Genomic DNA, 12,827 nt, shown 5'->3' with positions numbered 1-12,827 from the left:
TGATGCAGGACGGTACACTGCTCTGCACCAGAAAATACAGTGCCCTGCACTGGCACCTGAAAATTGTGGTGAAGGGACAAGGGGTGGATTGTGTGTAAATTGTCCGCTTCTGTTCGGTGTTGTGATGCTGTTATTTTGATTTTGGTGTGTGGAATTGGTTGATGTGAGCAAAGTTTGCATCGTTTGTGTGATGAATGTGGATTTTAAGGATAAAGCTCAGGCCAGCGCCCGCTCTGCAGGCAGAGGGCATCAGCTGGTCATCAGATAGCATCTCCATGGGGTCTGTCTCCAAATTGAGACATCTCAGCTTTGTCAGAGCCACTTGGCTGTCTCTGAGCAGTGATACCCTGTGAGGTGCATGTGTGCCCAGAGGTCCTGTCATCTGGCTTTGGAAAAGGGGAAGGAATTTTCTTTGTCTTAATTTTCTCTGTCTTTCTGTTCCGGAGGACGAAGCTGAAGCCATCACCATTAAGCCAGCTGAGCAGGAACCCTCTAGTGACCCCATGGAAATGTGAGTCCTGGCTTCAGTGAGCGGTAGCCCCCACTCAGCAAGTGTGCAGACAACAGAGCTACAGCTCCACCAGAATAAAGGGGGGCGGAATGAGTCCAACACCTCTTCCTCCAAACTGGCCACAGCATTTTGGGTTAAAGCAACAGTGAGATTCTCAGAGTGGTCACAGGAGGCTAGGCACAGCCCTGAAGGCCTCCAAGAAGATCTCAGTTTCTAGATGTCTTTTTCTGGAAGTAATTTTTTATCCCCCTACTTCACAGATGCTACTTTCTTCCAAAATCCTGGGGCTTTTTTTCTCTTCTTTTTTTCTTTTCTTTTTTTTTTTTTTTCACAAGGATAACAAGCAGCCCCATCTGTGGTTTCCTGTTACATTTAATATTTGTTACTTCTAAAAGATAAGGCTAAATGTTCCTTCAAGTCTTACTCAAGATCTGGACAAAGTTTCAACTGCTTTCAAAAAGTAGGTTTTGGCCTAAACATACTTCAGACCCGTGACTAACCTTAAGTCTCTTGTTTCCTTTTGCATAGGCAAGTTTTTGTGGGAGCTACTTTAACATCCAAGTGGCTACAAGCATGAAAGCCCATTGAGACAGAGCTTACAGGTGCAAGCTCTAGGAGTGCGTGTCCCAGCAGGTTTGTTAGATGGCCAGGAGATGCACACACATATATACAAGTGCAGGATGCAGCTAGGTAGTAGAACAACAACTTAAATCTCAGGCTTACACTCAGAAATAAAAACCAGAGTATAACAGGCAGAACTTGGCCAGATGCCTTCTGGAGTTCAATTAAGAAAGACTTTTGACAAAGAATGCTTCAGTATAGACATGTCTTAAGACTTTTTTTCCTCTATATTTTCAGTTGAAATACTGAGAGCAAATAATCTTTTTAATCACTTCCCTAACTTTATAATACACTGTTAACTTACACTGTCTCTGTGCTGGGAGCTCCACGTACAAAACTGATTGACTCCTCAATCATTAAGAAAACATGCAGTACCAGCATTAGTTTGTAACTTTTCAAATCTCGGCAGAGCTTGCATTCAACCTCTCAGCTTTTACTCAACTTTCTTGTCTTGTTTTTAAGTTTGTTTCTTTTAAACACAACTAAAGGAATCTACTCTGCCTCCTTCCCTCCTCAAAACCAGACTTTTGCATCAATCAGTCTCACTGGCACCTTCACCACTAGGCTTCATACATTTCTCTGCTGTGACTGCAGACAAGTTCTTTAAAACAAAAACTTTTTAAAATATAAATTTAACAGCATCTGAAGGTTAAATACTGTGCAAAGCGAGAGAAGATAGTGACAGGAGAGCATTCAATCACTGTATAGTTTCTCATCGCAATGAAAGCATCCTTTGAGAGTCTGCCTAGGTGTTGTCTAGCTTGTATGATACAGTGCAGTACCCATCAGCACTTCTGTTTGGAAGCTTGCTTCTTAGAAATCACCAGCAGGCTCATTACTCATAAATCAGAAGAAGGCTTTCAACCAGGCCTGGGAATGTGGAAATGCTGCATGAAGAGGGAGTTCAGTCTGCTCTGCAGCTTTCAGACCAAGGGGCGGCGGGGGGGTGGCTTGGCTTCCTATCCTTGTGCATTCAATCAAGTGAATTGCACAACCATGTTGCTTTGCTCTATTTAATGTAATGTTTCCTGAAATGTCACTCGTGAGTAGTACAAGTTAGGATTGTTGGGGGTGTGTGAGGGGGGTCCACAGTCTCATAGTGTAAAACAAGCTATCTAAGGGAAAAGAGAAGACAGGAAGCTGTTCCTTCCATTGGATACATTGAAAAGTGCCTATGTATTCAAAATGTACTTTTTGTCCGTATAACACCAGGTGTGAGGTAGCTCCTTGAGTCTAGATGGGTCCCCACTGATTTTTAGGAGCCTTTTTCATGTAAAATATCTTCTTGCTGCAGCCAATTTTGCAAATCTTGACCTTAGAATTTGCAGGTAGGTGTTATTCTCTATTAATATTTAAGTAAGTCTCACCTAAACTGAAACACACCCAAGATAAGAAAACTTGGAGAGAGAAGTCTTGTCCTCAGAGGCTCTGGAGGTGCCTTATCCTAGCCTATATCCCTTGGAAGGACATAGATTGAACAAAACAGATTGCTCAGGGTCTGTCTTTCTATATGATTTCCAAATCAGGAATTTCTGCAGATGGAAAAGACAACTTTAGTAAACCCCCTCACAGAATCAGGACTTTAGACTCTAAAGTTGCCTTTCCAAAAAGAAAAGTCAAGGCAAATGTTTATTGGTCCATTTTGGAAATGTATGTGTAGAGGCAAAAGATGGTCTCAAAGTCAATCAGCCCCCAAATCAATTCAATGTATTTCAGCTATCCAAGAGGTTCCAAAAACCTGCTGAGGCCAATGGGAGTTTTCCAGTGACACCAGTGCACTTTAGAGCAGAGCATTCACCTTTGGACCCAAAGGTAAGAAGCTTTCTTGTCCTTCTCTTACCTGCTGAGAAACACAGGGTCAAGTTTAGTGCTAGTGTAAAGAGATGTATGTAGCTGAGGAGCATCAGTAATTTAGAACATCTTATAACTGACTCCCACCTGGGAGGATTATTACATGAAATGCACTAGTGATGTCTCCAACCTCTTTTACTATGGAAATGCTGAATAAGCAAAAAGCAGTACATTGGGTAATAGCATATTCCAGAGGAAAAAAAAAAGCACTATTATTCATTCAAATACATTAACTGTGTTAAGAAAGAAGGTGATTCATTCCAACTCTTCTCTACTTCACTACAAAGCAGCTGGTTTTTAATCATCAGGGATGGCTGTGCCATTGAAATAGAGACTGCTAGCTGGATAACCATAAAAACCTGCCAATTAATTAATGAACTACATATAGCCAAAAATAATAGTGCTTAAAAGCAGCTTGTCCTAGCTCTGTTGACAACGGACATCTGTCTGCTCTGGTAACTATGAAGAACTAGAACCTCAAGGACAAAGCATGTAATATATTGACTGATATCTGTGCATTTTGGAAGATTCACTGGCTGTTCCTTATATTCTTCACATGTTGAGATTCTCTGCCTCTCCATCTGTACTTCTATAATACCCTCACCCAGATTTTGATTCAGCAAGTTGCATTATTAGGGCCACCTCCAGCTACAGTTACTGTCAGCAAAGAGCAGTTGGGGCAAACCCGCTTCTAATTCAGAATAGCACAAAAACCACTATAGTAAAATCATGGAAATTACTACTAGTCAGTCAAAATGGAAAGTACTTGGGCCCCACAATATTTTTCTAGGTGTTCAAGTCATCTCCCAGAGATCCAAAATCCTTTCCTAGCAAAGTGTGCATCAACAGCTTATTTCATGTTATCTTTAACAGAGAAAGCATAAAAGAGGGACCTTCTGGCCAGCTCGGCTCTTTCTAATTATCACCCAGCCACAGAGTTGCTCAGTAGACACTGTGAATGTGCATAGTTCTTCCCACCACTTGCCATCATCATAGCATCACCACCATAGCTTACAAAAACTGTAAGCACAAACAAGACAACCTGTGTATTGTACACTCGATTGATAATGCAAAGTAGTATTCTCAGAGGATGAAAAAGGTGAAGCTGGGTATCTAACTGCTCAAACAGCTGCATTTTAAGTCTATGTGGCCAGTAATCTATCATGTTTCAAAGCCACCTACTGTTCTGCTAGGAAAAGCAGAGGTATTAGTAATTATTTTTCTGCAAATTCTAGGTAGCTGGACTATCTACATCTTCCTTCTTTGTTTGTTTATTTAAAACTAAATGCTTTGACTCTGACTAAGTTGCTGAGAATTAATAATGATACTACAGACAACAGTCAAATGTTATTTCAGTTGAAAGTATTTTTAGAAGTCTAAAAAGAGGCTCTGCTGGTTTTGGCTGGGATGGAGTTAACTTTCTTCATAGTACCTTGCATGGGGCTATGTTTTGGATTTGTGCTGAGGACAGTGTTGATAATACAGAGATATTTTTGTCATCGCTGAGCAGATTACACAGCATCAAGGCCTTCTCACCCCACCCCACCCCACCAGCGAGCAAGTTGGGCTGCACAAGGAGCTGGGAGGGGACACAGCCGGGACAGCCAACCCCAACTGGCCAAAGGGATATTCCATACCATATGATGTCATGCTCAGCATATAGAGCTGGGGGAAGAAGAAGGAAGAGAGGGGATGTTTGGAGTGATGGCATTTGTCTTCCCAAGTAAACATTATGCATGATGGAGCCCTGCTTTCCTGGAGATGGCTGACCACCCGCCTGCTGATGGGAAGTTGTGAATGAATTCCTTGTTTTGCTTTACTTTACTTTACTTTTACATGTGCACACAGCTTTTGCTTTACCTATTGAACTGTCTTTATCTCAGTTCTCACTTTCAGTCTTCCAATTCGCTCACCCATTCCACTGTGAGGGGAGTGAGTGAGGGCTGTGGGGGGCTTAGTTGCCAGCTGGGATTAAACCATGACAGAGGTGAAGATTTGTTTTGTTCCTTTGTTTGGGTACCTGCTCTGTGTATCAGTCTTTCTTGGTAGGTCTTTATTTACTGTCTCATGTCACTTCATTGCTACTGAAACTTCCTCTGAATCCATACGCAGGGGAGAATAAACGTCGGTCCCTACAGCAAATTTCATTCACATGTACGAGAGATATTTAAACAATGAACTCAAAGTTTTTTGCCTCTGTTACATTGCCAAGAGTTCTCAGAGACATTACCTGGATTAAAAAGACATCTGTACTGGATTTTTAAATATTTTAGTGGCAAAAAGTTAAACAATTTGGATTCCAGATGAAGGGAATGATTGCTGTCTGGGTTCACTGGTTTGTCTGAACAAGAACTGTCTTCAATGTGTTAATGAGAGACAACGCCAGGGTAAGACAGAGTAAATCTTGCATAGTCAGTGCCTTCCTGACCAAGGTACATTTTATAGCAAAATAAAGTGTACGCTGCCTTCAGCTTACTTTAAAAGCATAGTCCTGGTCAAGCCTGGGCTGGAGATTTCTTGAATCATAGTGTGTTGTTTGGACTTAAGTGATGGTTTGCTTCGATTTCAACTATTTGATTAATAGTGTCTTTATACCCCTTCCTCTTGTATATCAGGTGAAAAGACCTGCCGAGCAATATGGGAAAATGGTTTCATCAGGGACTGAGTAATACTACAGAAGCTAAAAATGTGTCTATTAGAGACAGAGTGTGAGTGGGAGAAAATGCTGTCTTCTATTTCCTGTCAAGCTCATGGTGGGACTGGAAGAGACCAAATTTCTCCAGGGAGTTTATTTAAACTGTGATACAAAAGTTCTTTGGAAAAGACGAAGGGACCTCTGACAGCAGTCAGCTGCTTTATTGACTGCTGCAGCAGGTTTGCTCTTGGTTTGAACCCCCAGACCAAAGGGTAGCTTGAATGAAGAAGCTGAGCTTGAGATGATGCTAGAACTTGGGGGGAGGATTTGGGGTGAAGGATGCTGGAGTTGACATGAAGTTCTGTGCTGCCCTGTGGTTAAGCTTGCAGTGTCAGAAAGCATTTTGCAGTGGACACAGTGGAACTGAATCTGTTGGTCTGGAGAGCGGTTGGCAGGTATGTTCTCCACGTCTTCGCAAAGGTCTTGAGAAATGGCAAAAATGCAGTTTTACCACTAGCAGGTGCAAGAGAAATGCAAAGCCAGAAGGAAGCTTAGCTGCAAGTTTGTGGATCGTCCTTCCATTGTAAGTGATGATTCTTATTGGATCTTATTGGATCTCCAGCACCATGAGGACTCAAGGTTACATCTTTACTAGCCAGTAAAGTAGGCCCAGAGCTGTCGTCTGACTTCAACTTTCAGTCAAAACGTCTTTGCTCCTCACACTCACACCCCATTTCAGGGAAGTGTGGCCTTTCCCACATGTCCTCTGATGGGGACGGTCTTGGCCCACAGCCCTGAATGAGGCCTATGTGTTGTCTGCACAACTATCATGACCAAAACTACGCAGGAGCTATGGTACTGGCTCAACACTACAGGCAGAGATGTGCCAGTGCTGCACTTCTGCCAGGACTCGGTTCCGTTTACTCACATAGATGTAACCTAACAGACATCGTGCAGGGTGACTGATGTACGAGGTACATGAGGAAAGCGGCCCAAAATAAGCAGTTTAGCCTCATTTCCAAGAGAAGTTCACGTCCTCTGTAGGCAGCCTGTATCCCTTGCACGTAGATCTTGAATATGTTGACCAGCAAGGTTAGAGCTGATGAACACCTTCAGTTCCCAGAAGCTTCACGGCAAGAAGAGCAAGGATGGGCAATGCAAACAGCCAAATTAGGGTTCTCACTGAGATGAGACCATGATCTCAGCCTCGTTAGAAGCCAGAGGATCCGCCCAGAAAAAACATCTTGCACTTGTTCTACTGTTTCAGCAGAAACCCAGGTCTTCAACCAACCACTGCAATCATCCCATGATGAAACTGAGGAGAAACTGTGCTTACTTAATGCCAGTTTTTATGCAATTACGTATTTTTCTTGATGTGCACTTCTACTCAAGCTTCAGTTGACTGCAAGACAGCCCCAAACCTCTCTGCTGTTGTGGAGACCCCTGAGGTGGTAAGAATCTGAAGGACTGTGATACAGAAGAGCTTGAGGTGTGTGTTTCCAACTACAGGTTTTCCAGCGAATTATCAAGGTAAAAAAAATGTAATACAGCCTCACAGATGGGCAGGTTTAAGTTAACAGGTAGGGGACATGCAAAAGTGTCCCAAAATGGTATTTCCAGCTGAGGATCGTTTTCCATTGTGAAATGGATTTTTTCTGGAAACAGCTTGGAGTGAAGAAACCAACCACAGGAAGGACTATATTGTAGCCGTTTGTTTCCTTCAGACTTGAGAAGCTTGTGACTCTGCATGAAAGGCAGCAACAAACTGGATGTTTCCTGCATTTGGTTTTAGATGGCATTGTACTAGCTATTGCAGCTGGTCATTGAAGTTTATGCTAGTATTAGGTATGCAATCTAAAGTTACCATCAAAAATATCCAGGTACCGATTGCAACTTTTTCTCACAGTATTTAGGAATGTTCTGTCCTCACAGTCGGATCACCCCAGTTATTTTACCCATGGTCCTTCTAAGCACTTTGGAGTTAACTGTGAGATGAGAAAAATTCATACATCAGGGATGCTGTAACAAGTAGCAGACAATTGTATTTCGTGTGACATGGATGAGAGAGAAATCCTTTCAGAGTACAGTTATGAATGGGTCAGGAAAGAAAACCTTGAAGGTCATGATGCTGCGGTGTTATGTTTTGGGGGCATCAATTCAAGAGGTGGGAAAGGAGTGAAAGGAGAAGGATAATGAGCAAGTCCAATAGGTTACGCAGGTTTGTCTGACACAGGAAGTCAAGCTGAGGATAAGGCAGACACTCCAGCTGAAGAAGTTTTAACATACCCAAATTCAGTGGGTTTTGAAAGCACCAAGGGAAAGGAGGTTTCTAAGGAAAATACTTGAACTGTGTTTACAGGGCGGGATTTGCGTAAGTCTGAAGAAGTTCATATAAAGCTGAATCACATCGTCTGTGCTCAGCAGACGCTGTCAGTTGGTGGAAAACTGTGCTAGTGAGGGCTAGCAGGAATCTGGGAAACAGCTCTGTGCCCTTGAGATGGCACTTGGGGATCTCAGAGCAATGGAAAGTTTATTTTTGTTCACCAGGCCAGACTATTTTCAGTTTGTATACTATACACATCCATTATTGGTGTGCAAGGCAGCACAACCTGTATTGTTAGCAGATTTCTGTTCTTCCAGTGGGATGGACAAAGAGCTGACGAAAGAGGTTTTTACAAGTACAGGCATTTATTAGCATTTTGACAACTATTTCACAGAGTTGCAGCAACTAGCAAAATCAGCTGATGAAGCGCTAATGAAAACAAGAGTTGAATAATCTGAAGCTATTTCTTCCCATATGATGCCAGGGGATTGTGGGATGTTTTGTGGCATCGTTTTTGAAAGAAAGCCACATAATTAATTATCTAGGAGAACACTGGGCATCTGCTAAGCAAGGACATATGGAAAACTCAATATAATAAGCTGAGAGTGGGTAACCTAGTCGCATAGTTGAAGTCTCATAAGTAAAGCAGAGCAACTTGTGTTTAGCAGTACTGGAAACTGAGGTTATTCCTTGATGAGTAGTAGTATAGTGATATTTCTGGATTCAACCGGGATGAGTAAAACCCTTCACTAATTCCTCTCTTGTGTTCTCCATCCTTTCTGTGGCATTTTTGTAATCTTTCAGTGATCCCTTACATACAGGCTCATTTGGATCATTATTACACCAAGTCTTTTTAATCAGGAGAGAGGAGGGTGAGATAAGAGGATCAAGAAGTAAGTTGTCCTTCTGAACACAGACCACAAAACATGAGCCTCCATCTTCACCAAGAGACAGGAGGAAAGGCCAAGGAAAAGCAGCTAAAGGTCACAGAATGGTCCATTTTTCTGTGTAGTTTCACATACAGAGGTATGTGAAAACAGCTGAGGAAAGAATGGGTAAGTTATGTTTTAACTTTGGATTGAGCTCAGAATTTTGAACAAAAAAATCTACCTACCCTATTTATAGCTAGTCCTGTCACAATATTGTATGCTATTGCAAATTTTTTTAGCTGGCAATCGTTTTTAATAAATCAATGTGCAAGACATCATTGTAATAAAGAAGTTATAATGAGACTCAAAACAAGATTTTCTCTTGAGTTCCCTGTCCTTTTTTCATTGAGTCTCTTTTTCTCCTGTCCTATTAGAAAACGACTAAGTTTATATGCCCATATGCTGAGAGAATGAAATATCAGCATGCCAATGGAAAGCTTTTGTTCTTATGGACAATGTTACAGTGCTGGTGGCCTCTGCAGAAGATAGGGCTGTATTTTTTGACATACAATTACTGAGCCGCCACCAAAGCATAAAACAATGAAGAATTATCATATATTATGTATGGCAAAGCAGATTTTAGCTAGACATGGACTTAATCACCTGAAAAGTTAGCTTAGAAGCAGTTTTGCATTCACTCATGTGCCAGTAAGATTTGAGAGAAAGTAAAATGTTAATAAAAAGTGTTTTAATTGTAAAAGCAATGCATTTGGAATAAAAAGGACTTGCAAACTTATACACATGCAAATCTGGGTACTCCCCTTTGTGACTGCAAATTTCCATTAATATTAAAAGATTTAATAAACGTAATCATATGCAGAAAGAAATCACTTTGCCCTGCAATGCAAATATTTAAAGAATGTAAGGCTGTGAACAGGCTCATTAGGGAGTTTAACTCTCTTAATTTGATCTACTTTGTGAAGTCTTAGAAATCTTACTACAAAAATGTGCTCAGAAAAATGCTTATATATAAATCCAAATTTCATTTCAGATATTCTCACAGGTTTGTGTTGCATTTCATTCTAATAATATTAACTCATTTTTTCTCTTTTTTCTGAATACTATGAAAAATGAGTGTTAAATTTGAACATGCTGCTAGCAAACAAAGGGCATGGACTGTCAGCTAAAATTAATGGTCAAAAAGCCACACTTTCTTTTTTGTTTTTTTTTGCATCACTTCCACTAACCTAACTTACATAAATAACCAACATTGATTGCATGCAGAGTTTCACTATCAAATACGGACCATTCATTGTTTGCAAACTACCTATAAGCAAGCAGTTTCATGAAGAAGTTCAACAAATCATTTCGAGTGATGTAAAAAAATTACTCCACCTTTTCACCAAAGTTTCATAACAGGGAGATGTCAACCTTAACAAATGAGTTTTCTCAATTGATGTGCACAAATACATGGGGGAGATTTCAGAGTATTAAAACTGAGTAGTATGCTTCTCGTATCAGGTTTCTTATTGCCTTTTTCTGCTTTGATTATCCAGATGACACAGCTCTCAACTGCAAAATATATAATGGCTGATGGAGCCCAGCAGGACACGGTCTTGTTGTACAAGATGTAAAAGACACCAAGCTTCTCACAGCAGGATCTGGACTTCAGTTCCCAGTCACTTCAGGAAGAAGGAACTGACTCCACTTCATGATAGAAATATCAGTATGTTTATTCTATTTCATTTCTTACAGACAAGCAATTCAACAAAATTCTGTCTGTATATAGAATTGGATCCATTTAACTAGAAATTCACTGTATGCATCAAAGAAGTGTAAGTATCTGTAAAGTGCATTAAATTTCAAGGTAATGATTACATGCACTAAACCCAGATCTTCACAAGCGCAGCTCCGCTGATGACAATAGTTGCTTCAATTTTACAGTCACGCAGGATCAGAGCCAGACCTGGGCTGGTTTAGTTTTGCAGTGCCACACAGTCCTTAAGTGGGTAACCATGAACAAGAGGTGAGTTAGACAGCTAAGGGGGCCAGGTCACCTCCTTGGGGAGGTGGAGACAAGGAACGCTTTCAACTGCAGTGGTGAAAGGGTTAATGTTTCCCTGCCCGTGTACTATCAATGATTTTATTAACTTGTTTTCATTCCTTTTTTTTTGTTTTCATTTCCTTTTAATGCTGTTGTTCATTTTCAGTTTCCATTTTTAATATTTTTAATTCAGTTTTAATATCCTCCACAGGAATTTAAAAACAATCTACTCTTTAAAACTTAATTGTAGTGTTTGTTATTCCATAAAAATATATTTTACATTTTCAGATCCAATTTTGTGAAGTAATTGGATAATAAATGAATAATGAGAATAACAAGACCCTTATTAACTTTTTAGTCATTAAACCGACTTAACATTTTAGAAAGAACAATAACTTTTCCAATAACATTCCAGAATAGTGATTATAATTATAATGCAGCAAAACAAATGTATAAAATCATGCTGTCTTTCTTGGATGGTAGGATGGAAATTTGTAATTATTTACATTTTCCATGACCAGCATAAACCATCAGTGTTTCTCTCCAAGAAGGAACTGTGCCCCCTCCCACTGTAAGGAACACAAACAATCATCTAAGAATTAGTAAGGATGATCACCCAGCAGTGCTGCCAGTCAGTCCTCTGGCAATGAACCTCCTCCTCCTGAGCAAGCAGATGAGGCATCGGTCAGTACTCTGAGTGCCTGCTTGGGGTTCAGCTGGGAACTCAGCTGGTAAATCCAAATCCCACACCTGTTTCCATGTCTGGAAGAAGGCTCCATGAAAGCTCAGGAGACACCACCAGCTCAGCTGTCAGCAGTGCTTCAGCAGCATCCCCGCACCAAGCACAAAGGGCATCTTTTCCCCAGTTTCCCTGAGTTTCCCTGGTGTCAGCCCAGGGCAAGAGGAGATGCTGGAAGTGCTGTAGGGAACCTGCCTCCTCTATCACTCTCCTAATGAAGATCTCCGTGCAGGTGCCTGGCCTGAGCTGGGCTGAGAGCTGTGGCATGGCGGGGCTTTCAGTGCCCAGGGGAGCCTGGCCAGCTGATACTGAGGGACACCTGCTCTCCTTCCCAAGCGTAGATGTGAGCAGAGCCGTCCTGCACCCTTGGGACCTCCCACACCAATTAATGCAGCTTATGATGATGGGGCCGGTCCTGGCTGGGGCTGGGACAGCCTCCTCTGGTACAGAACAGTGCAGCCCTACCAGGAGTGTCTGACGTCACTTCCATCTACCTATAGAACTGTCCGCAGGTGGGACCTGGGAACGTACTGCTGTGTGGTTAAGCCTAGCCCTTAATATTGTTCAAAGTACCACTTGGGCACCTCACACCGCTTTACAACTTACTCAGGCCCATCTATCCATCATCCCCATCATCTAATGCTCTCTCCTTATGTTCAAAGAATCTAGGTGAAATCTGGGCGGTGAGAGACTTGAGCGGTGCTGTGAAGCCCCCAGATTATTTGTAACGCCTTACAATAACATACAAGCAGGTGCTTTGACAAAGTGTTGACTAAACTTTTCCTGTTGCTTGATCAGCTAGAAATCTATCAGTACAGAACATCTTCTGGCTGAGCAAGAGATATTTTCCAGCCTCCTCAAGCAGCCCAAGAGGACTGGGCTTCAGCCTGGTTTCTCATCCCAGTTCTCATCCCCCACGCTGCCAATGCAGTTCAAGGAGGAGGTTTTAAATGTGTGCTAAGCCTTAATCACACCAGTGATGCCTTTGAAGTCACAGAGGACTTAATTTTAAACACTTCTCTCCCACAGTTCTAAAATAGCCACTGACACCATAAGCAGCAAATGGCCACAGGGTTTCTTGAGCAGCACGGCATGCCCTGATCGCGTCTCAGGCAAGACAACTTTGGAGGAAAAGTACGATTTCAATGGGAGAAAGAGCACAGGCCTGGCTGCATGGGGCACTCCGTTTTTTATAGCCCAGTAAATGCAATTTATCTTTTTTTTTTCTTGAAAG

The sequence above is a fragment of the Falco rusticolus genome, chromosome 3 (assembly GCF_015220075.1).
Source record: "Falco rusticolus isolate bFalRus1 chromosome 3, bFalRus1.pri, whole genome shotgun sequence".
Classification (NCBI taxonomy): Eukaryota; Metazoa; Chordata; class Aves; order Falconiformes; family Falconidae; genus Falco; species Falco rusticolus.
This window is presented reverse-complemented; position numbering follows the sequence as displayed.